Raw genomic sequence first — 11929 nt, forward strand, 5'->3', positions numbered from 1 at the left:
GTCTCTTAGCCAAAGTTGTCTACATCCTTATGTCCAACCTGTCTTCCCTCTTTGATAAATTTTATTGCAGCCAGAGCCCACAATTAGGTTTTGACAGCTCTTCCCTTTTTACAGGCATCCTGTTCTTTTCATACATGCCTGGCTAACTTCTTTAGATTTCATTACTGTGGATTGCTTTTCACGTCACTGAGCTAAACAGAGACATATTTTTTTCCTTCCCAGGAATCAAGTGGGGGAGGGTGTCCAGCGCATCCAGGCTGTGCAGAGAAATATATACACAGCATATCATTTTGGTTCCTGAATCAGGATTAGACTCAGCGAGAGCTTCTGGAACCTCAGTGGCCACAGCCATAGGACCCTGAATATTTGCTGAATAGGACCCTCAGTCTTCTACTGTTTGATGAGCTATTGGTTTCAAGTAGCGTAATGTTATCCACTTGTAGCATTAATTCTCCAGCTGACACTATTGCTACTAATAGATTATTTGTGTGGTCATAAGCATTACCCAAATTCAGGTCATAATTTCTGTTCATTAGAATAACCCAGGTTTTAGAAACAACATGATAGCAATGAAAACCAACAAATACGGGAAGCAGCAACAAATATGGTTCTTGTATTTGCAAAAAAAGGTGAAGTATTGTGAATGGATAGCTTTCTAAATATTTTTTTTTCTATAATTATTGTCATCAGACATTTATTTTTTGATGACAAGTTGCATCCTCAGTCTCAGTTGGTGCCTCCTTTCACCTTACACGAAAAGAAATTATTATGGTTCTTTGCAGAAATCCTTCAAATCTGAGAAACTGAAAAAAAGTTCTGTTGGGTGAGAACAAGATACATATGGTATTTGTAATGACAGTATGTTCTTTTAGAAAGAAGATAACCGTCTGTATAACATGGAGGCTGTTAGCCCTCAGCCTTTGTAGATTGTTTTCTGGTCAGTGTTTCTTAGTTGTGTCCATGACACTGCAAATAGTTGGAAGCATATCACAGGTGGCTATGGTTTATCATACACACAAGCACACACATGTGCGTGCATGTGCACACCCCCCTGCAATGTCATTTAAAAATGCTGTTCCAAATACATAGTGCCTATGAAGTCTTTATTATTTGTAGTACAATTAACAGGGCTATCTTACGTGGTGGTATATTGTAAATGCTGACAAATTCTGACCATTAAAAAAAATAAAAATCAAAGCACTAAACTCTTTCACATAATGCAATATATGCCCCGGTGGAACAAAGGCCCCTGGGATAAATTTTTGCCACCTATTTAGCCATGCATGGAGTTCTCTCTTCCTTCAAACTTTTCTAGAGAGAATTTGATTCAAGTTTTTACACGGGGATTTTTATTTTAAAAATGCAAATGCAAAGTATGGGTATTTTATACAATCTAGTTGCCTGCTACATACTTACAGATAGGGAGCCCTTGAGTTTATATGTAGTTCAGATAAGTTTATGTGCACACACATTGCTTCATATCTTGTATGTGTTGAATGCTCACCAAGCATTTTGGGTTTGCAATTTTGCTGAAACAAATATGCATGCACAGATTGAAGAAAATATTTGAAATTTTGATCCAAAATCTGAAAAATTAATTTATAACTTATCAGTTGAGGATCTTCCAGAAAATCAGAATTGCTAATGGTAAAGCACAGCTTGGCACTTGCAGGAAATCTTGGATCTGTTGTAAATGTGTGCTGCAGCTATAAAGCAGAAGTCCTGTAAGTACAGTGGTTTTCAAAAATCTCATGCCATGCTATGGAGAATAGCAGCTACCACATATAAGGATACCCCTGGCAATCTAAACAACTCTTCAAAACCTGCCCAAGCAACATTTCAAATGGGTAACTGGACATTTCCAGAAGAACGAAAAATACAGGTGTGAATTTGCCCTGGCAAAACTATTTCACTACACTTTCAACTGAAGCTTTATATCAGCAGGCCAGTGATACAATACAATGTTCATATCTGTTCATGCATGATCCTCACTTCAGGCCCATCTTTACTCAGGCCCATCTCCTGGAAGCCAACATGGGGAGATGTACATGAGCAAAGAAGGAGGACCTGTTCCTTTGGAGTAGAGTTCTTTGATTTCCTGGACAAATCATTATACATGCATCCCTGCCTGGAATGCAGAGCAGGCAGCTGCACGCTTTCCCACTGCAATGTTAGCAACAGTAGCTTCCGTAAAAAGGAAAACACCTATGCAGCAGGCTCATTTTAGGTCCATGGAAGAGGGCAGAAGCCTTTCTAAGATTTGTCTCTAACAACTCAAAGGGGCATCAACTGAAAAGTAGTATCATTATAATTGCCAGTGTTTTTTATTTTATTACCATACTCAGTTTATTTAACGCTCAAGGGTCTGGCATCAAGAGAACGATTTTGAACACAGTTCTATTAAGAAAAAAAAAAAAAGAAATCTCTGTTCAGTGAGCATTTAAAGTGGAATCCAGCACACTTCAAAAGCTTAGGGATGAATGAGGAAGAAAACCAAATTTTTTATTAAATTCTCCTAATTCTTGCTGACTCATGACTTGCAAACTGTCAGGCTGTGGCATTACTATGTGCTTTTTACAAATATCTGCCTTATCATAGCAGTGCATATATGGAATGATAGTATTTTCTGTATTTGGATACTTCACTCTTCACCTTTATGCTCCACTTAACCAATGCTATTCCCTAGACCTGAAATATTTTCATGTTGTTGTTCTGGTGGGCCAGTACACTGCTGCTGTCTTTGGACTGTAGTACAATAATACAAAAGCACATTGGAAGGAACAGGGAATCTACTGCTACAAAATCACCTGGAAACCTAGAGAAAACTATGATCCCAATACTGTTCAGTCTTTATTTTCTGAGTTATGATTCTCAGAGGTAAATTAGTAGAAATCTCACAAGAATATTTTCAATCTGCAACCCTCATTTGTTTTCTTATTTCTTGAGAATGCATAATTATGCTGTATGACAAGTATCATAATTCTAAAATAGAAAAGGAAATCCCTTAGAAATGCATCTTAGCAAGATTTTAATCCCACTTCACTCATTAACAATGTGCTATCAAACTGTTACTTTTAGTTTTCCATTTCAGATGTTGTTTTATGAAAAAGCAGTGAGTGTCAATGGGAAAGCCTTCCAAGCTACTGACACTGAGGCAGAATATAATGGGCAGCTGTGTGATATTCCCATACCAAAATACTCACAGCACAACCCTTCTGCAGCTGAATGCTTAAACATTTCTTTATCTGTTTCCACTGAAATCACAAGACATTGAAAACATTTCTGTTCTCTTTTGTTTCATTTTTCCCTGTAAATAATCCTGTCAGTGGATTATCATGCATCTCAATCTGGGGAAGCAGGGGCTATCAGAACAGAAAGCAAAAATGTAGTGTAAAAGACCCAGTGCTCAAACTGTTCCTACCAGTCAATGCACACTTCACCTTTCTATGCCAGCGGATCCATAAAACAGCAAAACGGTACATATGAGAAACTTGTTATATAGAGGTCCAATTTAACTACTAGTAGGGGAACTGGTTCCATCCAAAATGAGACAACAGCAAAGAGCAACACAAAAGAATGAAAAATAAGAGGCTATTTTAGAGTCCACCCTTCTTGGCTTGGGAATAGTTGTTGGGGGGTTTTTTGGTTGTTTTTGTTCTTTGTTTTTTTTGTTCGGTTTGGTTTCATTTGTGTGTTTTTAAACACCAAACATGATATGTAGCTATATTAACATGAGCACCCAACGTCAGAGGTACAAGAGATTTATTTACATGTTTATCACTTGGCAACATTAGAGCACTGAGGGGACCTATTTGCCATTAAAAAAAAAACAACTGCAAACTCTCTTTTAGTTTAAAAGTAGCAAACAATAAACAGGAAGAGAGAAAGAGGACTGGAAATTCAGTGGGAAAATTTGTTTTACCCAATTAGAAATCTATCTGAAATTACTGTTAATGCATTTTGTTTGAACAGAAAGAAGTAAAAAAACATAGACTAGGTGACACAATCTAAAGTGTCATCAATTAAATGCTTTTTTCCCTTTAAAACAGTGCATTGTCAAATGGTTACATCTCAGTATCAAGTGAGAAAACAATGGCTTTCTTATCTGCAAGGAAAGAAGCATGTAGAGAAAGTAATCCACAATACTGTAGAATTTAATAGAAGCCCTCTGTGCTGGGAAAAATGGCAGCAGAGCAGACTTCGTAATGGTGTCACCTTGAGTCTCGCTGCAATTAGTGCAAGGCCTTGCTCGCAACCATAATTCTGTTCTGAAGTGACAGCCTTACAATATGTGAACCAAGCTGTGCAGGGTGTGCATTATCTTGCAAAGGCACTGCACATTCAGGGCTGAGTAGTTTCAAGAGCTGTGTTTACAGTTAATTTCTAATGTAGTGGGTTGGGCAAGGAACTACAGCTGGAAGTTCTCCAGGGTCCTGCAGTTCTCTGAAAGGACCTCCATCTCCTTGAAGGTCCATAAAGTGCACTAATCCAGATGGCCGTGATGGACCCTATTCAGGAAAGGTATCATCAGGACATACCTCAGCTGCTGACCGAACACAGCACACATGGCACAGAGGGGAAGATGACATGAGGACTTGTAAGCATCTGGGCTGTTCGTTTGTTTGTTTGTTTTGTCTGGCTTTTTTAGTTCCTCCTTCTTTTGCTCAAATGTAGACATTGTAAAACTGGAATGTTTTACTCAGTTGCATGCTGGCCAGCTGTCATTTTTAATACCCATTGCAAAGGTGCGTGAAGAGAGGTGTGTTGTTTTGGTATACTTTTGTTTTTAATAACACATGAACTTTGTACTATGCTTTATTATTTCTTGTTCAATAAATAGTCCTTGTATCTCTATGTTTCATGTCTAATTTTGGAGAGTGCTGCCACACCTGTATCAAGGCTCTCTCAATTAGGTGGGCATTTTGTTTGTTTAGTAGAAATAATGCATGATTCATTTCGCAGTGATGGTTTGAGGGACAAAAAAATTCTTAATTTTATAATATGTATTACAATCTTCTAAACACAGGTAAAAATGTACTGTGATTTATTTATATAAATCTAGTCTGAACAAATAAGTTTTGATCTTAATAAAAACTCTGTAAGAAATTGTGCTATTGTAATTTATTACTATTTTGTATTTAATATATTAAAGTTCAATTCATTATTCAGAAAGACAGCAAACATATCAGAAACATTTTAACTCAATTCTTCTCCATAGATGTTGTGGTTTCATAAAATAAATGAAACCAGAGAGACAAAGCTGTTAACAGGACAGTTAATCTACAGCACTCAAACATAATTTAGGGGTTTGGATACTGCAACCTCCTATTGTTTCGTCCCATGGCCACAATCATCATTACAGAAAGATTTTTAGAGATATCAAACATGAACCTCATATATACTTAGTATTAAGAAGAAAATCAAGAAGCTACTTGCTTCAATCAAGAAGCTTCTACCAAATGACAGTGTGTTAAATTACTAAAATTAGTGTTTAGCATGGCAGGCTAGCAAAATTAGCAAACCTTCTGTCAACACCTGACATGTAGTTCAGGGAAATTTCCAGGGGTCCCCTGGCAGAGCCCAGAAACAAATGGAAAAGAGAACACAGATGTATCTGGTATGATCATACAAACTGCAGCTAAAAAGGCAATATTCTTGTCTTTTTTTCTTGTCTTTTCCCACATCAGCTGAAATTACATATCCGTCAGCAAGGGTTCTAGATGTGCATGACATCTAATTAAGTAAGAGTTTCTCTGTCTCTTTAGGAATAAGCTCAGTCTCTTGTCATTTGGAAGATCTAGCCTAGTTGCACATATCGTGCTGCTGACATACAAAGTGTGGCACAAAACAATAATTTCATGCAACTAAGAAAGAATTTAATACAGTTCTGTTCCCTTCTTGGGACTATTTGATATCACAGACACACGGAAAAGAAATGAGAACACACCTGTAGTTTTGGAGTCGATATTATCCTTAATAATAGTAACACCTTTAGGCCCTATGTAGACTCCTGTTCTTCTGCATTACATACAGGAACCTGCATAGGAAATGGTGCTCCAGACAGCTGCTGTGCTAGGATAACAAGAGAGATGGAAGATTAACGAAGGACACATGTATAGGCATTTTGTCCCTGGCAATGAATGTAGTGCTAAATATCCCTCTCTGTCCCATAAGCCACTATAAACTAAACTACACTACAGCAGAGGAAGTATATGAACTTCAAAATTGTTTTTAATGTCTTTCAAAAATACTGTTTTGCATGTTGCTATTTCTTTGTTAAAAAGCAAGCAAAAGCCTTTTCCTCTATCAAAACAGGCCCACATATCTCTCCTTTCAAGACACTTTTCCAGCAGAATCATCCTTTAAGCCTTTATATGTAGCCTTCAGACTTGAAACAAAACTCCATTAAGACTGGGACAGCTGAAAGACTGATTGTAACAGCCTGTTAACGCACTGAAAGTGAGAAGCCAAAGGTTGAGAATCCTCACTGAAAAAGCCTAATCAATAGCAAATAAGACATCCCACATAACATTAAACCTGAGAAGCCTAGTGATCCTGCACAGCTAATACCCAGTGAGATGAAAATTAAGGAAGATACTTTGTTAATAACAAGCTTTACTAGTAGCTGACTATGACTTTCCACAGGGGGGTTGCCTAGTGAGAACATGCAACAAATTCTAAAAAGCACTTGAAGTGACGGAACAGGAGTGCGAGTGCAGAGTGATGTCCCTGAAGAGCCAAAGACACGGGCTGTTACAGTAAGAAATCAGTAACTCAGAAAGTAGCAGAGATGCAGAACAGGGCCGAACCTCTGCATCTAAAGACATGATCAAGTTGGCAAACTTTGTGACTCCAAAACAAAACTAACCTTTCCAGGGAAGGAAATCACGTAGTGTTTTGTACCGCAAACAAATTCCATTCATGTCTAACAATATGGTCACTGAAATTTGTCATGATGCGCCCTAACAGAGATTTCTAATATAAGCAACATGCAAATTTTTGTAAGACTTGTGGCATAAATTCTAAGCAAAATAAAAAAACACCTCTCTGCCTTGAAACAGAAATCAGTAGAATGATCGAGGCTGAATCCTTCCCCTGCATGGCTTGTGCAAATAGGAAGTTCCAACACTCAGAATTGAGAGTGAAATTGCCCCTTAGTAGTGACAAGAACAAAGTCTATTTCAAGCCACTGTTTTTATCACCCTGATGGGTATTCTAATGTTGCCATTTAAACAGCATCAAATAATTTGCTGGCTATACTTACGCATTTATCCTTTCCAAATTAATTAACCACACACTTCAGTCTGGTCCACCACACCATCCAAAAGGATATGGACTTAAACCACTTAATAACTTGCAAATAACATTCAGTGAATTTATGTTCCAATACATGCACAAGTAGGAAAATCTGTAAATGTTCCATAATGTAAGATGTGCCGGAACAGAGAGTCTGGTTCAAAGAGCCTAACTGAAGCAGCTTTAATATTAAAGAATCATTTAGAAGTGTGAGAAATGTCAGTAAGCCAGCTAGTGTTAGATCCTTACCCAATGGAAAAACTATCAATAAAAATATCTTTGTTGGGGAAACCATTCTTAATAATAACAACAAAATTCTGTACTGATACTTTATAAAGTTTTGTAATTTTCAGTTTAGCAGGCAGAATTCTGTTTCTGGAATGTTACTATAACCATATCATTTATATCCTGGTAACTGACACAAAAACATTCTTAAAACAATAGATTAATAGAGTTTAGCTGCACTAGGACTCCAAAAAAAGAAATATAATTTTAAAAAACATCTTTTAAAAATGCAATTTTTCGACCTTTTGAATGACTTTCACCTTTTTTTTTTAAAAAAAGGTGATAGTTCACTACATAAGATCAAAAAATAAATCACTAAATAACATTTGATAAATAATCATGTAACTTAGCTTAAAAAACAATTCCAAACTCATCAATCAGTTCTTGCATCTTACTGAAACTCAATTCCAAATATTTTCTGTTCTAGTAGAAATACCTCTTCCTTTTTCCAGAAAACAACCTTTTGATCATACTACTGGTATTTCCTCACTTCAAAACCTCAGCTCTCCAAACGTGATGGGATTTTACTTTCCATTCAAAACTTTCCATTTTATTATATACCACATGTTTCAGGAAAAGAACATCAAGAATTCAAAAAGGCTTTGCTAAGTCTGGCCCTGGTCCACTCTCATCAGTTACCCTTGAGGAATCTCACCAGCTTCTATAGGCAGGCCATGCAACAACACACATAGTTGTGAAGTTCAAATAACTTTTAAAAGATATTCTGCTTCATTTTGAATTTCATTACTAATATATTACAAATAAATAAATCCTTTAAATCTAATGGAAAAGGAATTTGGGAGCTACAGAAACTACAAACATTGTGTAAGTCTTATGGCTGCACCAATTAGAAACATAGGTACATTTTTGGTTAATAAATAAAATAAGTTTAGGCCATCATAAACGCCAGAAGACTCCCTAAATTGGTTCTATGCATCAAAGGTAGCAGAAACCTACTGTAGTCCTGGGATGATGATTATACTCTGTTCAGTAGCACACAGTTCCAGCAATGGTAATTGGGAACAAATATTTTACTACTATGGATGGTTTTCTTGCTATTGTAGCAGGAGCTAAGGTTTTCTGTCATATTTCCCCAAATTAATTCATTTCTTGCGTCTTTATCCAGTAGTTTGTAAATGTCCCAAGGCTTCTTCCCTTTCTATACTTCTTGAACTACTTGAAAAGTTAAAGTGGATTGAAATGGAAGTAGGAATTCTCAGTATAACACTGGAGCTGAATCTCCTCTCTGTGAGAAAGGACAGGAAGCTATTTCCTCCTACTCTTAATTTAAATCCACTTTAAATTAAAATTCATTGTTCCAAACACTGCCAAATAATAGGTTGACCTCACTCAACAAAGAAATTCCTTCCTTTCATCAGGAGCATCTTTAGGTTTGGACGTGGGGCTCTGCTGAATTGCTTTTTCATTTCCTCCAATCTGTCTGAGCACTGGAGTGCCTTTCTCTCCCACTCCCCATTCTGCTATCACCCTGCTAAGGCAGAACAGCACATTCCAGCAAAACCTTCAAACTGTCTGGAGCTTTTCAGTCAAGATCTAAGATGCTTTGCCTCAGAAATTCCATTGCAAGTAGAAATAATGTCTAAGTTGCACCTAGATACATGCCCAATAGATTTTCATTTTAACTGTCTACAGTTTTTACTTTTTTCCACTTCCGGTATCTGCCTTTTTTTCTCCTCCTATTCTTTCCTCAAAAGATTGCTCTCATCATCTTTCCCTCAGTGATTTTTACTAGACAGATGGCTTCAATCATCCTCATCCTTCATGTCTAAGAAAACTTTCCCAAACACGTTGATTTCTCCTGCAGTTTTCCCAGTGAGACCAGGTCCAACAGACAAGGCTGGCAATGAGCTCTTTCAACCTTTACTCACGTTTCATCTGCTATTACTTCACAGCAATAACATTTTCATTACAAAGGTGTGTATTTTGTTTTCAGGTAACAAACCAGAAGTGTAGGGACATAAGGGCTGCTACAGAATGTCAGAACATAGTAGAATAATTTGCCAGATTGAAGTTTAATGAGTCAATAGTAATAGCCAGGACTGCACCACTTTTGATGAATGTTGCAAAATCCAAGGTGACAGCAAATCACAAAATCAATAGCTACTCATGTCTGTTCCTAAAGACATCAAACATTTGTCAATACATGTGAAGTTTGAAAAAGTACATTATTAATAAAATGTTTCAGGCCATAACATAGCCTGAAATGTCAGAGCGTTCTGATAAAAGTAATGTTCAGGAACACAGTAACGTTTGCTCTCAGAGAGCAAATGGACAGGTGAGAGACCTGTGTTTAGAAAAGGTGTTACCACAGGATTCAGATGAACTGCCATAATACTTATTCTATCCAACTGCCCAAATAACAATAATTAATTGAGAAATACCTTCTGGAAGTTTTATTTAAACCAAAGGCACAGCAAACCTCTAATTTACTGTCTTTAAGACAAAGGACCTCTAAAGAAAGGAGATTTGGATTTACTACTGTATATTAATTTCCTTTCCCCTTGGCCACATCCTGCACCTTTTAAGATCTGTTTCAAAAAGATTAATAACATGAAGCAAAGCAAGAAAACTGAAATCTCTAAATCATTATTTGTTTGGGATGCTTGAGTAAAAAGCACATTTCAGGGCGTAAGACAAATCAGCAGTTCTCCAATGTGGGAGGAAAATACCGTGCATTTAGTGCTAATGATTGCTAGCTAGTTACAGAAGTAAAAGAATTAGCTGATTTTCTCTTCTGCTGTCAAGATCCCATTACACATCCTTTAGGTATATCCTTCTGAATAACTTCTTGAAAACATACATGGAAACAACATACGTATAATACGCATGCTCATATGCCATACAAAGAGTACACCCCATATGTACATTAGAGAAATATTTGGGTACATAGTAAGCTGTGGAAAACAGAACTAGGGAAATCTCGAGTCAGGAAGGCTAAGTCTATTTTGCTCTGGACAAAACTATAGCTCCTGTATAATACGAGAAACATCAAACCAGCTTTCAGCCACCACTGCCCTTTTCTCCTAAATAGGTTTCCTGTAGGAACATAAATATAGTATCAGACTTTTGCTCGCATTTTCTGTCATTTGGTCCTTTGTTTTACAGATAGAAACATATTACTATAAAGAAAAATGCATCTTGGTAGTTTCTTTCTGCATCATTCAGAGCCGCAGATGACAATCAAGCAAGGTATAGGAGTGGAAGGATAGGATCTTCCTATCTCCTTAGCAGCTGGCATGTTGGGTTAGCTTCCCCTCAATTCTTTCCCATGTAGACTAAGCCAATAGAAGGAAAGAAATTTAAAGCCAATCCCACATGAGCTGACTCTATGATCAGCCCCAACAGCACAGAAATAACCTGCCTTTTAAGTTCATAACAAATTTCTATAGCGCATTCTGAGACAATTCTTCTACATGGCTCTCCAGAACACAGATTTCACTTTACTTGGCCTGTACTCAAAGCAATAGGTATAAAATGAGCTGCTGTAAGGGAAGGATGAAAGTACCTTAGTATATCATCTCCATTTTATATATGGAGCACAGGAGCATAGAGAAAATAATATTAACATATTCATTCAGGTGCCAATTCAAAAATTAAGGGTGTGGGTTTGCAACAATAAGCATCTTGGAGCAGGTTATTTCCTCAAAATAGAGTTCTGCACAAGCACAGGTACTATGCTGAGAGTTCAGTATCCTTCCTCTAAGGAAAGTACTCTGGACACAGAGAGAATACAGGGTGTGATGAATCATGAAATCTGCAACACAAATAACTTGCTTAGCATTGTATAGGAACTCTTTGGGAAAAGCAAGCACAGAGCACCCAAGTTACCACCTTCAGCCAGGAGACCCTCCTTTCTCTTTGGAGAATTCCCAGCCTGATATACCATAGCCTTCCTGTTGCCTCAACAAACAAGGCAGCAGTCTAATAGACAACTGATTACCAGACATCCTTCGTTACTCCAGAGAATGCAATCTGCTTTGAATATGGCAGGAGCATGGGTAGCAGAGGTAGAATATGACATTATCTTGTTCCTAAGCTGCATTATATCTCTTGTCCAGACTCTCCTAACATACTATTACAGGAAGGGCTTTCACAGTACGTTAGCAAGCCTCAATTTTTATCAGGAAACAATTCACTCTGACTCTTCCAAGCCCCCAAATACTGACACACAATGACTTTTATGCAACACAGTCTGCAAATGAAACCTGAGCTTTTTGACCCAGAAGATTCAACACAGAACTTAAAAAAAACAAATTCCACCAAAAGCACTGTTATGCTCCGTGACAGTGAACCCACACAGAGATTATAATAATAATATATATATTAT

The sequence above is a fragment of the Fulmarus glacialis genome, unplaced genomic scaffold, assembly GCF_000690835.1.
Source record: "Fulmarus glacialis isolate BGI_N327 unplaced genomic scaffold, ASM69083v1 scaffold20312, whole genome shotgun sequence".
In the NCBI taxonomy this organism is placed as follows: Eukaryota; Metazoa; Chordata; class Aves; order Procellariiformes; family Procellariidae; genus Fulmarus; species Fulmarus glacialis.